We start from the raw sequence: 17,698 nt of genomic DNA, 5'->3' as shown, positions 1-17,698 counted from the left end.
CACCTCCTAGTCCCACTGACATTTCCCCCAGTGTCCATCCTTCCCACCCTGTGCTCTGCCATACTGCAATCTGTCATCCTTTGTCTCATTCTCACACCTCTACTTCCTCTCTCCCAGTTCTAGTCTCTGTTCTTCACAGATACTCCTAAACACACACACTCACACTCCTGCCAATCCCTCCCCCTGCCACCCTCGATGCTCTTAAACTCACCTACTATATCATAGTATCAGTTGAAGCACTGACAAAGTGATAGAACAGAGCTCAAAACGTTGCTTGTTCTGAGAGAAGAGGAATGAGAAGGAAAGGGAAAGCTGAAGCTTGATCATCTTGACATGAGGGGGTATCACTATTCCTGCTTGGTTCAGGGTGCTTATATTTAGACTGAGACACATGCTTCCTTCTTCTGGAGGCAGGTGTCAAGAGTCACCCCTGGGATTATTAAGCATGGGGTCAATGAACCAAAGGAGAAAAGAAAACTCTTCCCCTAATGCCAACAGGGAACACTAACTCTAGGGATAATTAGTAACTCCAGAAGAAAAAGTGCACAGAAAGTACTTGAAGACAGCATAAGAACAGACAGTAATACCAGCAATAAATTAGTTACACAATTAACAGCTAACATTTGATGTGCCCTCATTACATCCCTGTCACTGTGTTAGGGTTTGATATAAAGTATCTCATTTAATTCTTAGACCAACCCAATGAGATAAGGGCTATTATTATAACCATTTGGCAGATAAAAGGATAGAGGTTTACAGACACCAAGCAGCTGATAAGATGAGAAGACAAAGTCCCCAAGTGAACTTGTCAAAGTGTTCAGATTCAGTCCAGAAACACTGATTAAGGGAGCTAAGAGGACTAATTCTGTAGAAACCAGCCCTACAGGATCAATCACTCAAGAAAAAAGAACAGAATAAATTAAATATTGATTAAAATGTTTACACCATTGGGGCACCTGGGTGTCTCAGTCAGTTAAGCCTCTGACTCTTGATATAAGGTCAGGTTGTGATTTCCAGGTCATGAGATCGAGCCTCACCTTGGGCTACATGCTGAGCATGGAGCCTGCTTGGGATTCTCCTTCTCCCTCCCTCTCTCTCTGCCCTTCCCCCACTCATTCTCTTTCTCTCTCTCTCTCCCAATAAGTAAAAAAACTTTAAAACAATGTTTGCTCCATTAAAACCAAAATTTACTTTGGTCACTTGATTAGAGTATTAAAGTACTCTAATATTACTGAGAGGAAAGTAATTCTTCCCAACTTATCTTGCAACTTTCAGGGCAAAAAATTGCTAGGAGCCCCATAAGGAAAAAAGGAAATAACAACCCAATCAACAACCCAACTTTGAGGGATTTACCTAGGAGAAATAAATCTTAAATCCACAAAATCCTTGTACAGAAATGTTCATAGCAGTTTTAATCACAGTAGCCAAAAACTAGGAACAACCCAAATGCCCATCAATAGAAGAATGGAATAAACAAATTGTGATATATTTATACAATGGAATCCTATTCGGCAATTAAAATGAACTACTAAAACATGCATTAATACGAATCAAACTCAAGATCATTATGTTGATTGAGAGAAGCCAGATACAAAAGCTACACACTATATGCTTCCATTTATAAGAGGTTCTACAGCAGACAACAACTAGTCTGTGGTAACATAAATCAGAAAGATTGCCTCTGGAGTGGGATGAAGAAGAGGGAGTTTCTTTGATGAAAATATTCTACATATGGAGAAGTGTGAGTTTCATGTGTATCTGTATTTGTCAAAAGAAGGATTTGGCGGGGGGAGCATCAGGAACAAAGAGCAATGATAGGAGCAGAAATATGCATAAATTCTTCTTTTCATAGTTTTTTATTTCACATTCAATGGTTAAAATAAAACATAATATTATCTGATACTTAAGATAATGATATTTAAAAGTAGAAAGAGCAAAGAGACATCTAAGTGGAACTGTGGTTTTCAAACTTTACTAAAAGTGGTAAAAAGTTGATACCAGTGGACTATGAGTCACATGTATACATGTGAATGGAACAACCGCAAAGAAAACCAGGCAAAACCATACAATCAAAAACCCACAAATATATCAAGAAGGAATCCTAAAAATGTTCAAATAACCCACAGAAAGGAAAGAAAACAGAAATAGAGAAATGAGACACAGAAGAAACAAAGAGAAAACAAATAATAAGATGGTAGGCTTAAGCTCTAACAAATGAACAATTACCTTAACTGTAAATGCTCTAAATATATCAATTAAAATACAGAGACTAGATTTAAAAAAAAAAAAAAAAGAACTCAACTACATGCTGTTTACAAAAATTTCACTTCAAATTCAATGACGTAGGTAGGTTGAAAATAAAAGGATGGATAAATATATATCATGCAAGCATTCATCAGAAAAAAAAATCAGGAGTGGCTATATTAACATCAGATAAAGTGACTTCAAAGCAAAGAAAATTACTAGTAACAAAGAGATACATTACATAATGATAAAAGGATCAATTAACCAGGAAGATACAATGATCCTAAGTATATACACACCAAACAACAGAGCCTCAAAAGACATGAAGCAAAAACAGAATGAACTGAAAGGAGAAACAGAAAACACTCAATTATAATTTGCAACTTCAATAGCCTCCCCAGTGTTGAAGTTCTATCTGGGCAACTATTAGAACTACTAGACAGAATGCCAACAAGGATATAGGAAACTGACCAACACAATCAGTCAACATGATCTGGTCGAAGTATATAGAACATCCAACCAACAACAATAGAACACATTTTTTTTTCAAGTACCCTTCGACATTTACCAAGATAGACCTTATCCTCAGCCATAAAACAAACCTCAGGAAAATTTTTCATGTCAGATGTCTAATATATATCATTTCCAATGTGTACATAATTGTACATATAGAGTTAGGACAAATGCTTGAAAAAAAACAAAATGTATAGTTCAGTCTTTTTTTAATATAGCTGGCATATATTAGAAACATGGGAACATGTACACGAAAATATTAACAATGAGTAAGTTCCTTAAAAGGTGATATTAGGAGTGTTGTTTATTTATTTTTTGCTTATTCCTACATTCTAATTTTTCTATAAGAGTACAAGAGTTGTATTATAAAAATTTTGAAGTTTATGTTTTGGAAACATATGTATATTCAACTGAACTTTATTGTTAATCCACGCTATTCTTCTTAAAGTTCTCTTTAATGTGTGTGGTGAGGCATTTAAGTCAAGGGATGTGTGATATCATAGTAATATTGACTACTGACTTGTTCTCATTATTTGAGTTGCTTCCATTTATAAAACAATGCTATTGAAATGGGTGATTTTCCTACTTAATATTGTTATTTATTGTAAAAACTAGAAAATGTTCCCTGGGTCGCAAACATGAAAAATATTAAGGATAATAGTTTAAAAATATACTAAATTTTGGAGGACTTGATTTTATTTTTTAAGGAAAATGGAATTTGCAGGGCCATTAATATTTTCTTTTAATTAAACACCACATAACAGCAACATTATCATTTATTTAGATGCCAAAAGGAAGCATTCTTACATCATTGGAATTTATTGGTTTACATAAGAAAATTGGTGGAGATAAAACACTATAAATTACTAATGATGGTGTTTTCTTTTGTTACAATTAGAGTGGCTCTATTTTCACCTTATTAAATTTTTCTATATTTCTAAGCATTCCCTAAAAAACTTAAAATACACAGCTCTAAAATAATGTGTAAAAATTATTTTAAAAGTGTGCTATTAAATTTTATATGTCAATGTGACTTGCCTAAACGATACCCAGATAGCTGGTAAAACATTACTTCTGGTATGTCTGTGAGGGCAAACCTGGAAGACGTTAAAATTTAAATCAATAGGCCAAATAAAAGAGCCTGCCCCCAGCAATGCATGTGGGTATTATCCAATCCAGATAAAGGCTCGAGTAGAACAAAAAGGCAGAGGAAGGGTGAATTCACTCTCCCCACTTGAGCTGAGACATCAATCTTCTCCTGCCCTCAGACATCAGTGCTCCAGGTTCATAGGCTTCTGGGCTCAGATCAGGACTTACACCATCAGCCACCCAATTCTCAAGCTTTTGGACTCAGACTAAATTATACCACTGGCTTTCCTGATTCTTCAGCTTGAAGATGGCAGATCATAGAACTTCTCAGCATCTATTTCCATGTGAGTCTATTCCAATAATAAATCTTCTCTTATAGACAGATGATGATGATGATAGATGATAGAAAGAAAGAAAGAAAGAAAGAGAGAAAGAAAAAAAGAAACAAAGAAAAATAGGTGATGGATGGATGGATGGATAGATAGGTAGGTAGATAACAGATAGGAAGAGAGACAGAGAAAGAGATATATCCTATTGTTTCCTTTTCTCTGGAGAACCCTGATTAATATATGATTCATTTTTTTCACTCGTTCAATCAAATAATTAAAACACACACATACACACTTGAACTGCTAGCATGGATTGAGTATGGGTGTTGGTTACAGAATTTAGATAATATGTAGTCCTTGCTCTGGAATATCTTACAATATTGGAAGACTATAATTTACAAGCAAAAATGATAACAATCTGGTAAATCTTTAATGAAGATGTACACAAAACTCTGTGGTAAAACAGGGCAGGAAACACCCATTACTTCCCATGGAGTTAGAGAACAACATATCACAAGAAGAGATATTTGAACTGAGTAGCCAAGTGTTTGAAAGGAAAATAGGAGTTCAAGATAAATGTAAGACAAAGGAAGAAAAATATGTAAAAGAGTCATTAAAGAATATGACATACTCCCTGAATAAGTAGTTATTCTTCGTGACCAGGGAATATTGTAAGCTTGAGTAGAGGTAGAAAAAACAAAGCCAAATTAAATTGGACAAATTGGGGCTAAATATCAGTCAAATTAAAAGAACTGAAATCACATATATTATGTTCTCTGACCATAATGGGATCAAACTGAAAGGCAGTAACAGAACAGAAACATCTCTAATTACCTGAAATTAAACAACGCACTTCTAAGTAAACTATGGGTTGAACAGGAAGTCATCAAAGTAATTCTTTAAAAACACAGAACTGAATGGAAATGAAAATATAAAATAGCAAAATGTGTGGGATATTACTAAGTCAGTGCTGAGAGGGATTTTTTTGCATTTTTATTTGGATACAATTGACATATGTCCAATCTCTTAGCAATGTTCAAATGTATAATACAGTAGTGTAAACTATAATCACTATACTGTACATTATACCCCCAAGACATTTATTTTAGAACTGGAAGTTTGTACATTTTAACCACCTTCACCCATTTCACCCTTCCCCTATTCTCCACCTCTGGCAACTACCAATCTGTTCTCTGCATCTATGAGCTCAGTTTTGTTGTTTTGTTTTGTTTTTTCAGATTCCACATACCAGTGAGATTATAAGGTATTTGTCTTTCTCTGACTTATTTCACTTAGTATAATGCGCTCAAGGTCCATCCATGTTGTCACAAATGGCAAGATTTCCTTCTTTCTTACACTGAATATTATTCCATTGTATGTATTTATATCACATTTTTAATCCATGCATCCATCAATGGATGAGAGGGACTTCTATAGCATCAAATGCCTACATTAAAAAAAAAAAAAGGAAGGATATCAAATCAAGAATCTAGTTTCTATCTCAAGAAACTAGAAGAAGAAAAGGAAAATAAACCCAAAGCAAACAGAATGAAGGAAATAACAAAGTTTAGAGCATAAATTAATTAATTGGAAAATGAGAAAAATAAATGAAATAAAAAGCTGGTTCCTTAAAAACAACAGGATTAATGAACCTCTAGCAAAACTGGCAAAGATAAAAACTGAAGATAAAATCACCAGTATCAGGAATGAAATGGAGAATATATCACTATAAATTCTGTTATTACTTACAAATAATAAGGAAATATTCTGAACAACTGTACACAAATTTGACTATTTAGGAGAAACTAACCAATGCCTAACTCTTTTCAATATTGAATTTTTAATTAAAAATCTTCTGAAAAAATTTCCAGGCCCAGATGGTTGCACTGCAAAATTCTACCAACTTTAAAGAAGAATTAACACCAAACGTAACACAATCTTTTCCAGAAAGTAAAGGAGAAGATACTTCCCAACTCATTTCATAAAGCAAGCTTTACCCTGAATCAAAAACAGATGAAGACAGTAGAAAAAAAAAAAAAGTACAGATCAGTATCTCTTAAAATTCCCCAACAAAATATTAGCAAATCAAATCCAGCAATATATTTTTAAAATTACACATACCACAATCAAGTGATGTTTTTTTCCCCCCAGGATAGAAGGCTGGTTCAACATTCAACAATTATGCAGTGTAATTCAGCAAGTTAACAGACTAAAGAAGAAAAATCAAATAATCATATCAAGTGAAATAGGAAAAAGCATTTTATAAAACTCAATACTCATTCATAATAAAAGCTCTTAGCAACTCAGGAATAGAGGAGAACATCCTCAACATGATGAAGAATATGTACAAAAAATTGACAACTAACATCTTATCAATGCTAAAAGACTGAATATTTTCCCTGTAGGTCAGGAATGTGGCAAAGATATCCACTCTCACCAATTTTATTCATGTGATACTCGAAATAAGACCAAAATAATAATAATAACAACAACAACAACAGCAGCAACAATACAACTGTCCCTGTTTGCAGATAGCATTATTATATACATATAAAATACCAAAGAATCTACAAAAATATATATATTCCTAGAATGAGTAAGTGAATTCAACAAAATTTTAAAACACAAAATCAACACACAAAAATCAATCACATTTCTACATGCTAACAAAAAAACGTGAAAACCAAAAAGCAAAGATACAATACCGTTACTGGGACCTCTTCAAGATAAAAAACTTCTGCACAACTAAGGAAACAATCAGCAAAACTAAAAGGCAACCAACAGAATAGGAGAAGATATATGCAAATGACATGTCAGATAAAGGGTTGGTATCCAAAATCTATAAAGAACTTACCAAACCAGCACCCAAAAAAACAATCCGGTGAAGAAACGGGCAAAAGACATGAATAGACACTTTTACAAAGAAGACATCCAGATGGCTAATAGATACATGAAAAAATGCTCAACATCACTCATCATCAGGGAAATACAAATCAAAACCACAATGAGATACCACCTCACATCTGTCAGAATGGCTAATATTAACAACTCAGGGAATGACAGATGTTGGCGAGGATGCAGAGAAAGAGGAACCCTTTTGCACTGCTGGGAATGCTAGCTGGTGCAGCCACTCTGGAAAACAGTATGGAGGTTCCTCAAAAAATTAAAAATAGAACGACCCTACGACCCACAAATGCACTAGTAGGTATTTATCCAAAGAATACAAGTGTGCTGCCTTGAAGGGGCACATGCACCCCAATGTTTATAGCAATGCTATCAACAACAACCAAAGTATGGAAAGAGCCCAAATGTCCATCGATGGATGAATGGATAAAGAAGATGTGCCATACATACATATATATATATATATATATATATATATATATATATACATATACACACACAAACACACTCAAACATTGGAGTATTACTCAGCAATCAAAAAGAATAGAATCTTGCCATTTGCAACTATGTAGATGGAACTAGAGAATATTATGCTAAGCAAAATTAAAGAAAGACAAATATCATATGACTTCACTCAAATGAGGACTCTACAATACAAAACAGATTAACATAAGGGAAGGGAAGCAAAAATAATATAAACACAGGAAGGGGGACAAAACATAAGACACTGTTAAATATAGAGAACAAACTGAGGGTTGCTGGAGGGAGTGTGGGTGGGGGGATGGGCTAAATGGGTGAGTGACATTAAGGAGGACACTTGTTGGGATGAGCACTGGGTGTTATATGTAGGGGATAAATCACTGGATTCTACTCCTGAAATCATTATTGCACTATATGCTAACTAACTTGGATGTAAATTTTAAAAAATAATAATTTTTTTAAAAAGATACAATACCATTTAGTGATGACAGCAAGATGGTGGAATAATAGATTTAAACCCTCAAACCCCCACAGAAACACCAATTTTAACAGTCACCCATAGACAAAAATACCTTTGTGGAAGCCCAGGAATCCAACCGAAAGTTTCCAGCACTCTGTTTGAGGGGAAAAAAGAAAAAGAAAAGAATTAGAATAAAGACATTATATAGGATAAGAAGAATGGTTTCACTTTGATTACATCACTCCTTCCCCAAAACAGTACAACTCAGTGCCAAGAGAGACCCCCCTCAGTTCGCAATCTCTCCCACAAAAACAGAAAAGAGTGAAGTCAGCACACAGTTTCCCCAGCCTTGTAGGACACTACGCAAGAGGAACACTTCTGTCTTACCCCCCTTCCAGAACACTAAGGGGACCAGCCTGGATGAATAGTCTGGAGATAGGTACAAGCAGGGAAAAGGGAGAAGGGCTCTTGACCACCAACACAAGGATCTCAACCAAAATTCCTCTTAACTGGCTTACAGTCTCCACCAAGAGCCCATCCACAAACCCTGAAGGACACTTCACCTATGGACACCCCCAAGTAGCCAGTGTGTGCCCCAGCATTTCGTGATTCCTCCCCATAGCCATCACACTGCACTCCTCTGCAGATGGTGTGTGTGTGTCCACACACAGCACACAGATATCAGCAGTCAACTAGACTCTCCCGGTATGGAGAAGGTGCACAACACTTCAGGGTACCACCCTAATGAAAATAGTGCAAGGCTCTCAGCACCTGCCTGGCTTGGTGGGATCAAGAGAAGACACACAATCCTAAGAATTTCTCCTCAAGAGGGAACAAGAAAAATGGAGCAGCCTTATTAGAAAAGGTCTTAGAGACCTTTAGAATCTCTGCACCAGGATGACTGGTGAAGATCTTTCTCTCCTGAAGCCAGTCAGCAAAGACTGGAGGAGATGATTCCTTCAAATGTTAACATAGCAACTCAAGGCTTAGGACAAATTGAATGAAAACACAACGTAGCAAAACTTATAGGATGCAGAAAAAAAAAAATCTCAACCTGAATTTATACCTCAAAGAACTAGAAAAACAACTAAGGCCAAAGTCACCAGAAATAATAAAGACTAGAGCAAAAATTAATGAAATAAAGACCAGAAAAACTACAGAAAAGATCAACAAAACTAAGAGTTTATTTTGTGTAAAGATAAAAAAAACTGACAAACCCTTAGGTACATTCAGAAAAAAAGAGAAGAGACTCAACAATAAAATCAGAAATGAAAGAGGAGCCTACAAAATAAGAAAGAAAAAAACCCCACAGAATCTATTACCACTGATACCACAGAAATACAAAGGATGATTAATAGTTATATGCCATCAAGTTGGATAACCTACAAAAAATGGATAGATTCCTAGAAACATGCAACCTACCAAGACTGAATCATGAAGACATCGAAAATTTGAACAGACCAATAATGAGTAAGGAGGTTGAATCAGTAACCAAAACTCCCAACAAAGAAAAGACCAGGATCAGATAACTTCACTGGTGAATTCTACCAAACATTTATAGAAGAATTAATTCCAATCTTTCTCAAACTCTTCGAAAAAACTGAAGAGAAGGGAACACTTCCAAACTCATTTACAAGCTCAACATTACCCTGATAGCAAAATCACACAAGGACATTACAAGAAAAAAAGAAGTATAGGCCAATATCCCTGATATAGATACCAAAACTGCTCAACAAAATACTAGCAAACCAAATACAACAGCACATTAAAAAATCATACAACATGATGAAGTGGCATCAATCCCTAGGATGCAAGGATGCTTCAACATATCAAATCAATAAATATGAGACACCACATGAACAGAATGAAAGATAAAAATCATGATCATCTCAATAGATGTGGAAAAGCATTTGACAAAACAACATCCATTTATGGTTAAAAAAAACCTCTCAATAAACTATACACAGAAGGAATGTATCTCAGGGCACCTAGGTGACTCAGTTGGTTAAACATCCAACTTCAGCTCAGGTCATGATCTCATGGTTCATGAGTTCGAGCCCCATGTCAGGCTCTGTGATGATAGCTCAGAGCCTGGAGCCTGCTTCAGATTCTGTGTCTTCCTTTCTCTCTCTACCACTTGCTGCTCACACTCTGTCTCTCTCTCTCTCTTAAAAATAAATAAGCATTAAAAAAAATTTTAAAGAAGGAATGTATCTCAACATAATAAAGGCCACATATGTTAGGCACAGCTAACATCATACTCAGGAGTGAAAAGCTGAAAGCTTTTCCTTTAAGATCAGAAGAAAGACAAGGTGCCTCCTCTGACCACTTCTGATCAACATAGTACTGGAAATCCTTGCTAGAACAATCAGGCAAGAAAAAGAAATAAACATCATCTGAATCTGAATCAGAAAGGAAGAAGTAAAATGGTCTCTGTTGGCAGATAGCATGATATTATAGATAGAAAATTCTAAAAACTCCACAAAAAAAACAATAAAAATAATAGATGGATTCAGTAAAGTTTCATGATACAGAATCAACACACAAAACTCAGTTGCATTTCTATATGCTAACAGTGAACTATCCAGAAAAGAAATCAAGAAAAAAATCCTATTTGCAGTTACATCAAAAGGAATTAACTACTTAGTAATAAATTTAAATAAGGAGGTTAAAAAATCTATACACTAAAAACCATTAAACCTTGGTAAAAAATTGAAGAGAACACAAAGAAATGGAAAGATATCCCATTCATTGATTGGAAGAATTAATATTTTAAAATATCCATACTGCCCAAAGCAATCTACAGAGTCAATTCCATCCCAATCAAAATTCCTATGGCATTTTTTCACAGAAATAGAAAAAACAATTCTAAGTTCATATGAAACCATAAACAACTATAAATAGCCAAAGCAATCTTGAAAAAGAACAATTCTACAGCTATAGTAATCAAACAGTAGGGTACTGACATAAAAACAGATACACATACCAATGGGACAGAATAGAGACCCTAGAAAAAAACCCATACATATCAGTCAACTAATCTTCAAGATGCCAAGAAGCCAAATTGAGAAAAGAACTTCAATAATTGGTATTGAGAAAACTGGATATCCAGATGCAAAAGAATAAACTTGGACTCTTATCTTAAATAATACACAAAATCAACTCAGTGTGGATTAAAGATTTAAATGTAAGACTTAAAACCACAGGCTGGGAGCCAAGATGGTGGAACAGCATGGAAGTTTTTTGTATGTCTTGCATCCATGAAATACAGCCAGACCGACACTAAACCATCCTACACACCTAGAAAACTGACTGGAGGATTCACATAACAATCTGCACAACCTGAAACACAGAATTCAGCAGGTATGCGGTGCAGAGAGGTGACTTTGGGAGCAAGAAGCCGTGGAGAGTAGGGAGCTGCTTTTGCGGGCAGAGAGAGGATGGAGACAGGGGAGGGGAGGAGAATATGGGAAAGGAACCCCCACCCCAAAAGCAGCTGGAGAGAACGTGGAACACTGGAAACAGCTACAGGGACTAAACTAAAAAGGGAAAAAGGAGAAAGGAGAGGGTTTAAATTCCATTAAGACTGTAAACAAGGGGAGAGCAAAGGCTGCAACTCCACAGCTTGATACCTGGTGATGCTCTGGTGGGAAGGGCAAATCCCCAGGAATGAGTCGGGGCTGGGAGGTTCTCAGACCACATAGGGAAAAGTGGTTCCACTGCTGGAAGGACTTTGGTGGACACTGTTGAAACCACCTGGTCCCAGCAGACCTCAGAAAATGGCCACATTCGCTGGTGCTGGCACAAGGTCGTTAAGGGTGAATCCTAGTGCCAGATGTGTGTTCTGATTATCCATAATCCCTGAAACACTGCTGCTACACCATCTCACGAACTTTTTCTGGGGCAGGCTGGCCCCTGGTCACAGCCTTGGGGCACCGGCAGCAGCAGGGTCCAGCAAGCGTTCCTGGGTGCTGCCGACATTCAGCCATTGCTCAGTGAGACCCTCCTGCAGAGGGGCAGAGTGGGTCAAATCTGCAGTCCTTCAGAAGTAATGGGCCAGGGAAAACAGCTGCATCTGAGACAAAACTTGGGAGAGAGGTACTGCCTAGGGCCTGGTCACAGAGAGTGAAAAAGCAGGGAGTGGATGAAAGCTGAAGACAGAGGACAGGTGCACAATAGCTGATCCGGGAAAACAGACTGGGTAGCTGGGTGGTGCCATTTTCACCTCTCCCCGGCATGCACATACACACCTACCAGCACTGCAAAAAACCACCCGACTAGACTAGCAGCGCCATCTAGTGGAGAGCAAAGCTGTTATACTGAGCCCTGCCCAACTGGGCCAACTTCAGTCTTCAAGAAACAAGTTTCGTCGCCGGCTTAGTTTATGGACTACAAAGCACTACACAGACTGACTTCTACGGGAAAACGAAGTAATTACAGTCCTACTTCAATATGTTAGCACGTTCATCTATTCAATTTCTTTCTTTCCTTTTTTGTTTTTTCTCTTTTACACTTCTTTTTCTTGAATACAGAAAGAGGAAAAAATTCATTTTTATTTTCAATTTTTATTAAAAATATTTTTCTTTAATTTTTATTACTTATTTTTTACCTTTATGTACATTTTTTCAAATTCTATTTTACTTCCATAATTTTATTTTAGTCTACTTCAGTGTATTCACCTTTTCAAACAATTTCCTTTTTTTCTTTTCTTTCTTTTTCTTTTTTTCTCTTTCTCATTTTTCTTTATCTTGAATGCAGAAACAGAAAAACTTCATTTTTATTTTCAATTTCTATTAAAAATAATTTTATTTATTTTTCATTAGTATATTTTTTGCTTTTATGTAAATTTTTCAAATACTATTTTATTTCCATAATTTTATTTTAGTCTACTACAGTGTACTTATTTGTTCAAATTCTCAAACGATTTCTTTTTTTTCTCCCCCCCCCTTTTTTTCTCTAATCTGTCAAACCACCTTCAACACCCAGACCAAAACACACCTAGGAACTAGCATAATTTATTCAGTTTGTGTGTGTGTGTTTTTAATTTTAATTTTAATATTTTTTAATTTTAATTTTTTTTAATTTCAGTTTTTCTACCTCATTAATCCTCTCCTCCCTTCAAAATGACAAAATGAAGGAGTTCACCCCAAAAGAAAGAGCACGAAGAAACGACAGCCAGGGATTTAACCAACACAGACACAAGCAAGATGTCTGAACTAGAATTTAGAATCACGATAATAAGAATACTAGCTAGAGTCGAAAACAGGTTAGACTCCCTTTCTGCAGAGATAAAAGACGTAAAAAATAGCCAGAAAAATGCTATAACTGAGCTGCAATCACGGATGGATGCAGATGAGGCAGAACAGAGAATCAGCGATATAGAGGACAAACTTTAGAGAATAATGAAGCAGAAAAAAAGAGGGAGATTAAGGCAAAAGAGCACAATTTAAAAATTAGAGAAATAAGTGACACATTAAAAAGGAACAACATCAGAATCATAGGGGTCCCAGAAGAGGAAGAGAGAGAAATAGGGGTAGAAGGGTTATGTGAGCAAGTTATAGCAGAAAACTTTCTTAACCTGGGGAAAGACACAGACATCAAAATCCAGGAAGCACAGAGGACCCCCATTAGATTCAACAAAAACCGACCATCAACAAGGCATATCATAGTCAAATTCACAAAATACTCAGGCAAGGAGAGAATCATGAAGCAGCAAGGAAAAAAAAGTCCCTAACCTACAAGGGCAGACAGATCAGGTTTGCAGCAGACCTATCCACAGAAACTTGGCAGGCCATAAAGGAGTGGCAGGATATATTCAGTGTGCTGAATCAGAAAAATATGCAGCCAAGAATTCTTTATCCAGCAAGGCTGTCATTCAAAATAGAAGGAGAGATAAAAAGTTTCCCAGACAAACAAAAAGTAAGTGAGTTTGTGACCAGTAAACCAGCCCTACAAGAAATTTTAAGGGGGACTCTCCGAGGGGACAAAAGATGAATATATATATATATATATATATATATATATATATATATATCAAAAGCAACAAATATTAGAAAGGACCAGAAACACCACCAGAAATTCCAATTCTACAAGCATCATAATGGCAATAAATTCATATCTTACAGTACTCACTCTAAATGTCAATGGACTCAATGCTCCAATCAAAAGACATAGGGTAACAGAATGCATAAGAAAACAAGATCCATCTATATGCTGTTTACAAGAGACACACTTTAGACCTAAAGACACCTTCAGATTTAAAATAAGGGGATGGAGAACCATCTATCATGCTAATGGTGAACAAAAGAAAGCCGGAATAGCCATACTTATATCAGACGATCTAGGCTTTAAAATAAAGACTGTATCAAGAGATGCAGAAGGGCATTATATCATAATCAAGGGGTCTATCCACCAAGAAGACCTAACACTTGTAAACATTTATGCACCAAAGGTGGCAGCACCCAAATATATTAATCAATTAATCACAAACATAAAAGAAACTAATTGATAGTAATACCATAAAAGTAGGAGACTTCAACACCCCACTCACAGCAATGGACACATCATCTAATCAATAAATCAACAAGGAAACAATGGCTTTGAATGACACGCTGGACCAGATGGACTTAACAGATATATTCAGAACATTTCATCCTAAAGCACCAGAATACGCATTCTTCTCCAGTGCACCTGTAACGTTCTCCAGAATAGACCATACAATGGGACACAAATCATCCCTAAGTAACTACAAAAAGATTGAGATCATACTGTGCATATTTTCAGACCACAGCACTATGAAACTCAAAATCAACCACAAGAAAAAATTTGGAAAGGTAACAAATACTTAGGAGACTGAAGAACATCCTACTAAAGAACAAATGGGCTTACCAAGAAGTTAAAGAGGAAATTAAAAAGTATATGGTAGCCAATGAAAATGATGACACCACAACCCAAAACCTCTGGGACACAGCAAAGGCGGTCATAAGAGGAAAGTATATAGCAATCCAGGCCTTCCTAAAGAAGGAAGAAAGATCTCAGATACACAACCTAACTTTACGCCTTAAGGAGCTGGAAAAAGAACAGCAAATAAAACCCAAAACCAGCAGAAGACAGGAAATAATATAGATTAGAGCAGAAATTAATGCTATCAAAACCAAAAAAAAAAAAAAAAAACAGTAGAACACATCAATGAAACCATTGATGAATGCTGGTTCTTTAAAAGAATTAACAAAATTGATAAAACCACTAGCTGCTTTGATCAAAAAGAAAAAAGAAAGGACCCAAATGAATAAAATCAAGAATGAAACAGGAGAGATCACAACCAACACAACAGAAATAAAAACAATAATAAGAGAATATTATGACAACTATATGCCAACAAAATGGGCAATCTGGAAGAAATGGACAAATTCCTAGAAACATATACACTACCAAAACTGAAACAGGAAGAAATAGAAAATTTGAACAGACCCATAATCAGTAAGGAAATAAAAAATCGGTCAAAACACAAGAGTCCAGAGCCAGATGGCTTTCCAGGGGAATTCTACCAAACATTTAAGGAAGAGTTAACACCTATTCTCTTGACACTGTTCCAAAAAATAGAAATGGAAGGAAAACTTGCAAACTCTTTCTAGGAAGCCAGCATTACCTTGATTCCAAAACCAGAGACCCCACTAAAAAGAACTATAGACCAATTTCCCCGATGACCAGGGATGCAAAAATCCTCAACAAGATATTAGCCAACCAGATCCAATAATACATAAAAAAAATTATTCACTACGACCAAGTGGGATTTATACCTGGGATGCAGGGCTGGTTCAATATCCACAAAACAATTAACATGACTCATCATATCAATAAAAGAAAGGACAAGAACCATATGATCCTCTCAATAGATGCAGAGAAAGCATTTGACAAAATACAGCATCCTTTCTTGATAAAACCCTCAAGAAAGTTGGGATAGAAGCAGCATACCTCGAGATCATAAAAGCCATATATGAATGACCCAACGCTAATATCATCCTCAATGGGGAAAAACTGACAGCTTTCCCCCTAAGGTCAGGAACAACACAGGGATGTCCACTCTTGCCACTGTTATTCAACATAGTATTGGAAGTCTTAGCCTCCGCAATCAGACAACACAAAGAAATAAAAGGCATCCAAATTGGCCACGAGGAGGTCAAACTTTCACTCTTCGCAGATGACATGGTACTCTGTATGGAAAACCCAAAAGATTCCACAAAAAAACTGCTAGAATTGATTCATGAATTCAGCAAAGTTGCAGGATATAAAATCAATGCACAGAAATTGGTTGCGTTCCTATACACCAACAATGAAGTGACAGAAAGAGAAATCAAGGAATCGATCCCATTTACAGTTGCACCAAAATACCTAGGAATAAATCTAACCAAAGAGGTGAAAAATCTATACACGGAAAACTATAGAAAGCTTATAACAGACACTGAAGAAGACACAAAGAAATGGAAAAAGATTCCATGCTCCTGGATAGGAAGAACAAATACTGTGAAAATGTCAATACTACACAAAGCAATCTACATATTCAATGCAATCCCTATCAAAATAACACCAGCGTTCCTCACAAAGCTAGAACAAATAATCCTAAAATTTGTATGGAACCAGAAAAGACCCTGAATAGCCAAAGCAATCTTGAAAAAGAAAACCAAAGCAGGAGGCATCACAATCCCAGACTTCAAGCTATACTACAAAGCTGTAATCACATCAAGACGGTATGGTACTGGCACAAGAACAGACTCTCAGATCAATGGAACAGAATAGAGAACCCAGAAATGGACCCACAAACGTATGGCCAACTAATCTTTGACAAAGCAGGAAAGAATATCCAATGGAATAAAGACAGTGTCTTCAGCAAGTGGTGCTGGGAAAACTGGACAGCAACATGCAGAATGAACCTGGACCACTTTCTTACATCATACACAAAAATAAACTCAAAATGGATGAAAGACCTCAATGTAAGACAGGAAGCCATCAAAATTCTTGAGGAGAAAGCAGGCAAAAACCTCTTTGACCTTGGCCACAGCAACTTCTTACTCAATACGTCTCTGGAGGCAAGGGAAACAAAAGAAAAATGAACTATTGGGACCTCATCAAAATAAAAAGCTTCTGCACAGCGAAGGAAACAATCTGCAAAACTAAAAGGCAACCGACAGAATAGGAGAAGATATTTGCAAATGACATATCAGATAAAGGGTTAGTATCCAAAATCTATAAAGAACTTATCAAACTCAACACCCAAAAAACAAATCATCCAGTGAAGAAATGGGTAAAAGACATGAATAGACACTTCTCCAAGGAAGACATCCAGATGACCAATCGACACATGAAAAAATGCTCCACATCATTCATCATCAGGGAAATACAAATCAAAACCACAATGAGATACCACCTTACACCTGTCAGAATGGCTAACACTAACAACTCAGGCAACAACAGATGTTGGCGAGGATGCAGAGAAAGAGGATCCCTTTTGCACTGTTGGTGGGAATGCAAGCTGGTGCGACCACTCTGGAAAACAGTATGGAGGTTCCTCAAAAACTAAAAATAGAACTACCCTATCACCCAGAAATTGCACTACTAGGCATTTTTCCATGGGGTACAGGTGTTCTGTTTTGAAGGGACACATGCACCCCCATGTTTATAG

General features: G+C 36.3%; 1 long non-coding RNA gene across 1 annotated transcript in view; it reads right to left on the bottom strand.

Annotated features, from left to right (window-relative positions):
- The window catches only part of LOC121021182 (uncharacterized), a 133,066-nt gene extending 124,888 nt beyond the window's left edge, over positions 1-8,178 (bottom strand). Inside the window, exon 1 of the long non-coding RNA XR_005786443.1 lies at positions 8,132-8,178. This is a non-coding gene — a long non-coding RNA (uncharacterized LOC121021182). The remainder of the gene's footprint in view (positions 1-8,131) is intronic.
- Between the last annotated feature and the right edge of the window lie 9,520 nt (positions 8,179-17,698).

The sequence above is a fragment of the Herpailurus yagouaroundi genome, unplaced genomic scaffold, assembly GCF_014898765.1.
Source record: "Herpailurus yagouaroundi ecotype Mexico unplaced genomic scaffold, PumYag 255, whole genome shotgun sequence".
NCBI lineage: Eukaryota > Metazoa > Chordata > Mammalia > Carnivora > Felidae > Herpailurus > Herpailurus yagouaroundi.
This window is presented reverse-complemented; position numbering and strand designations above follow the sequence as displayed.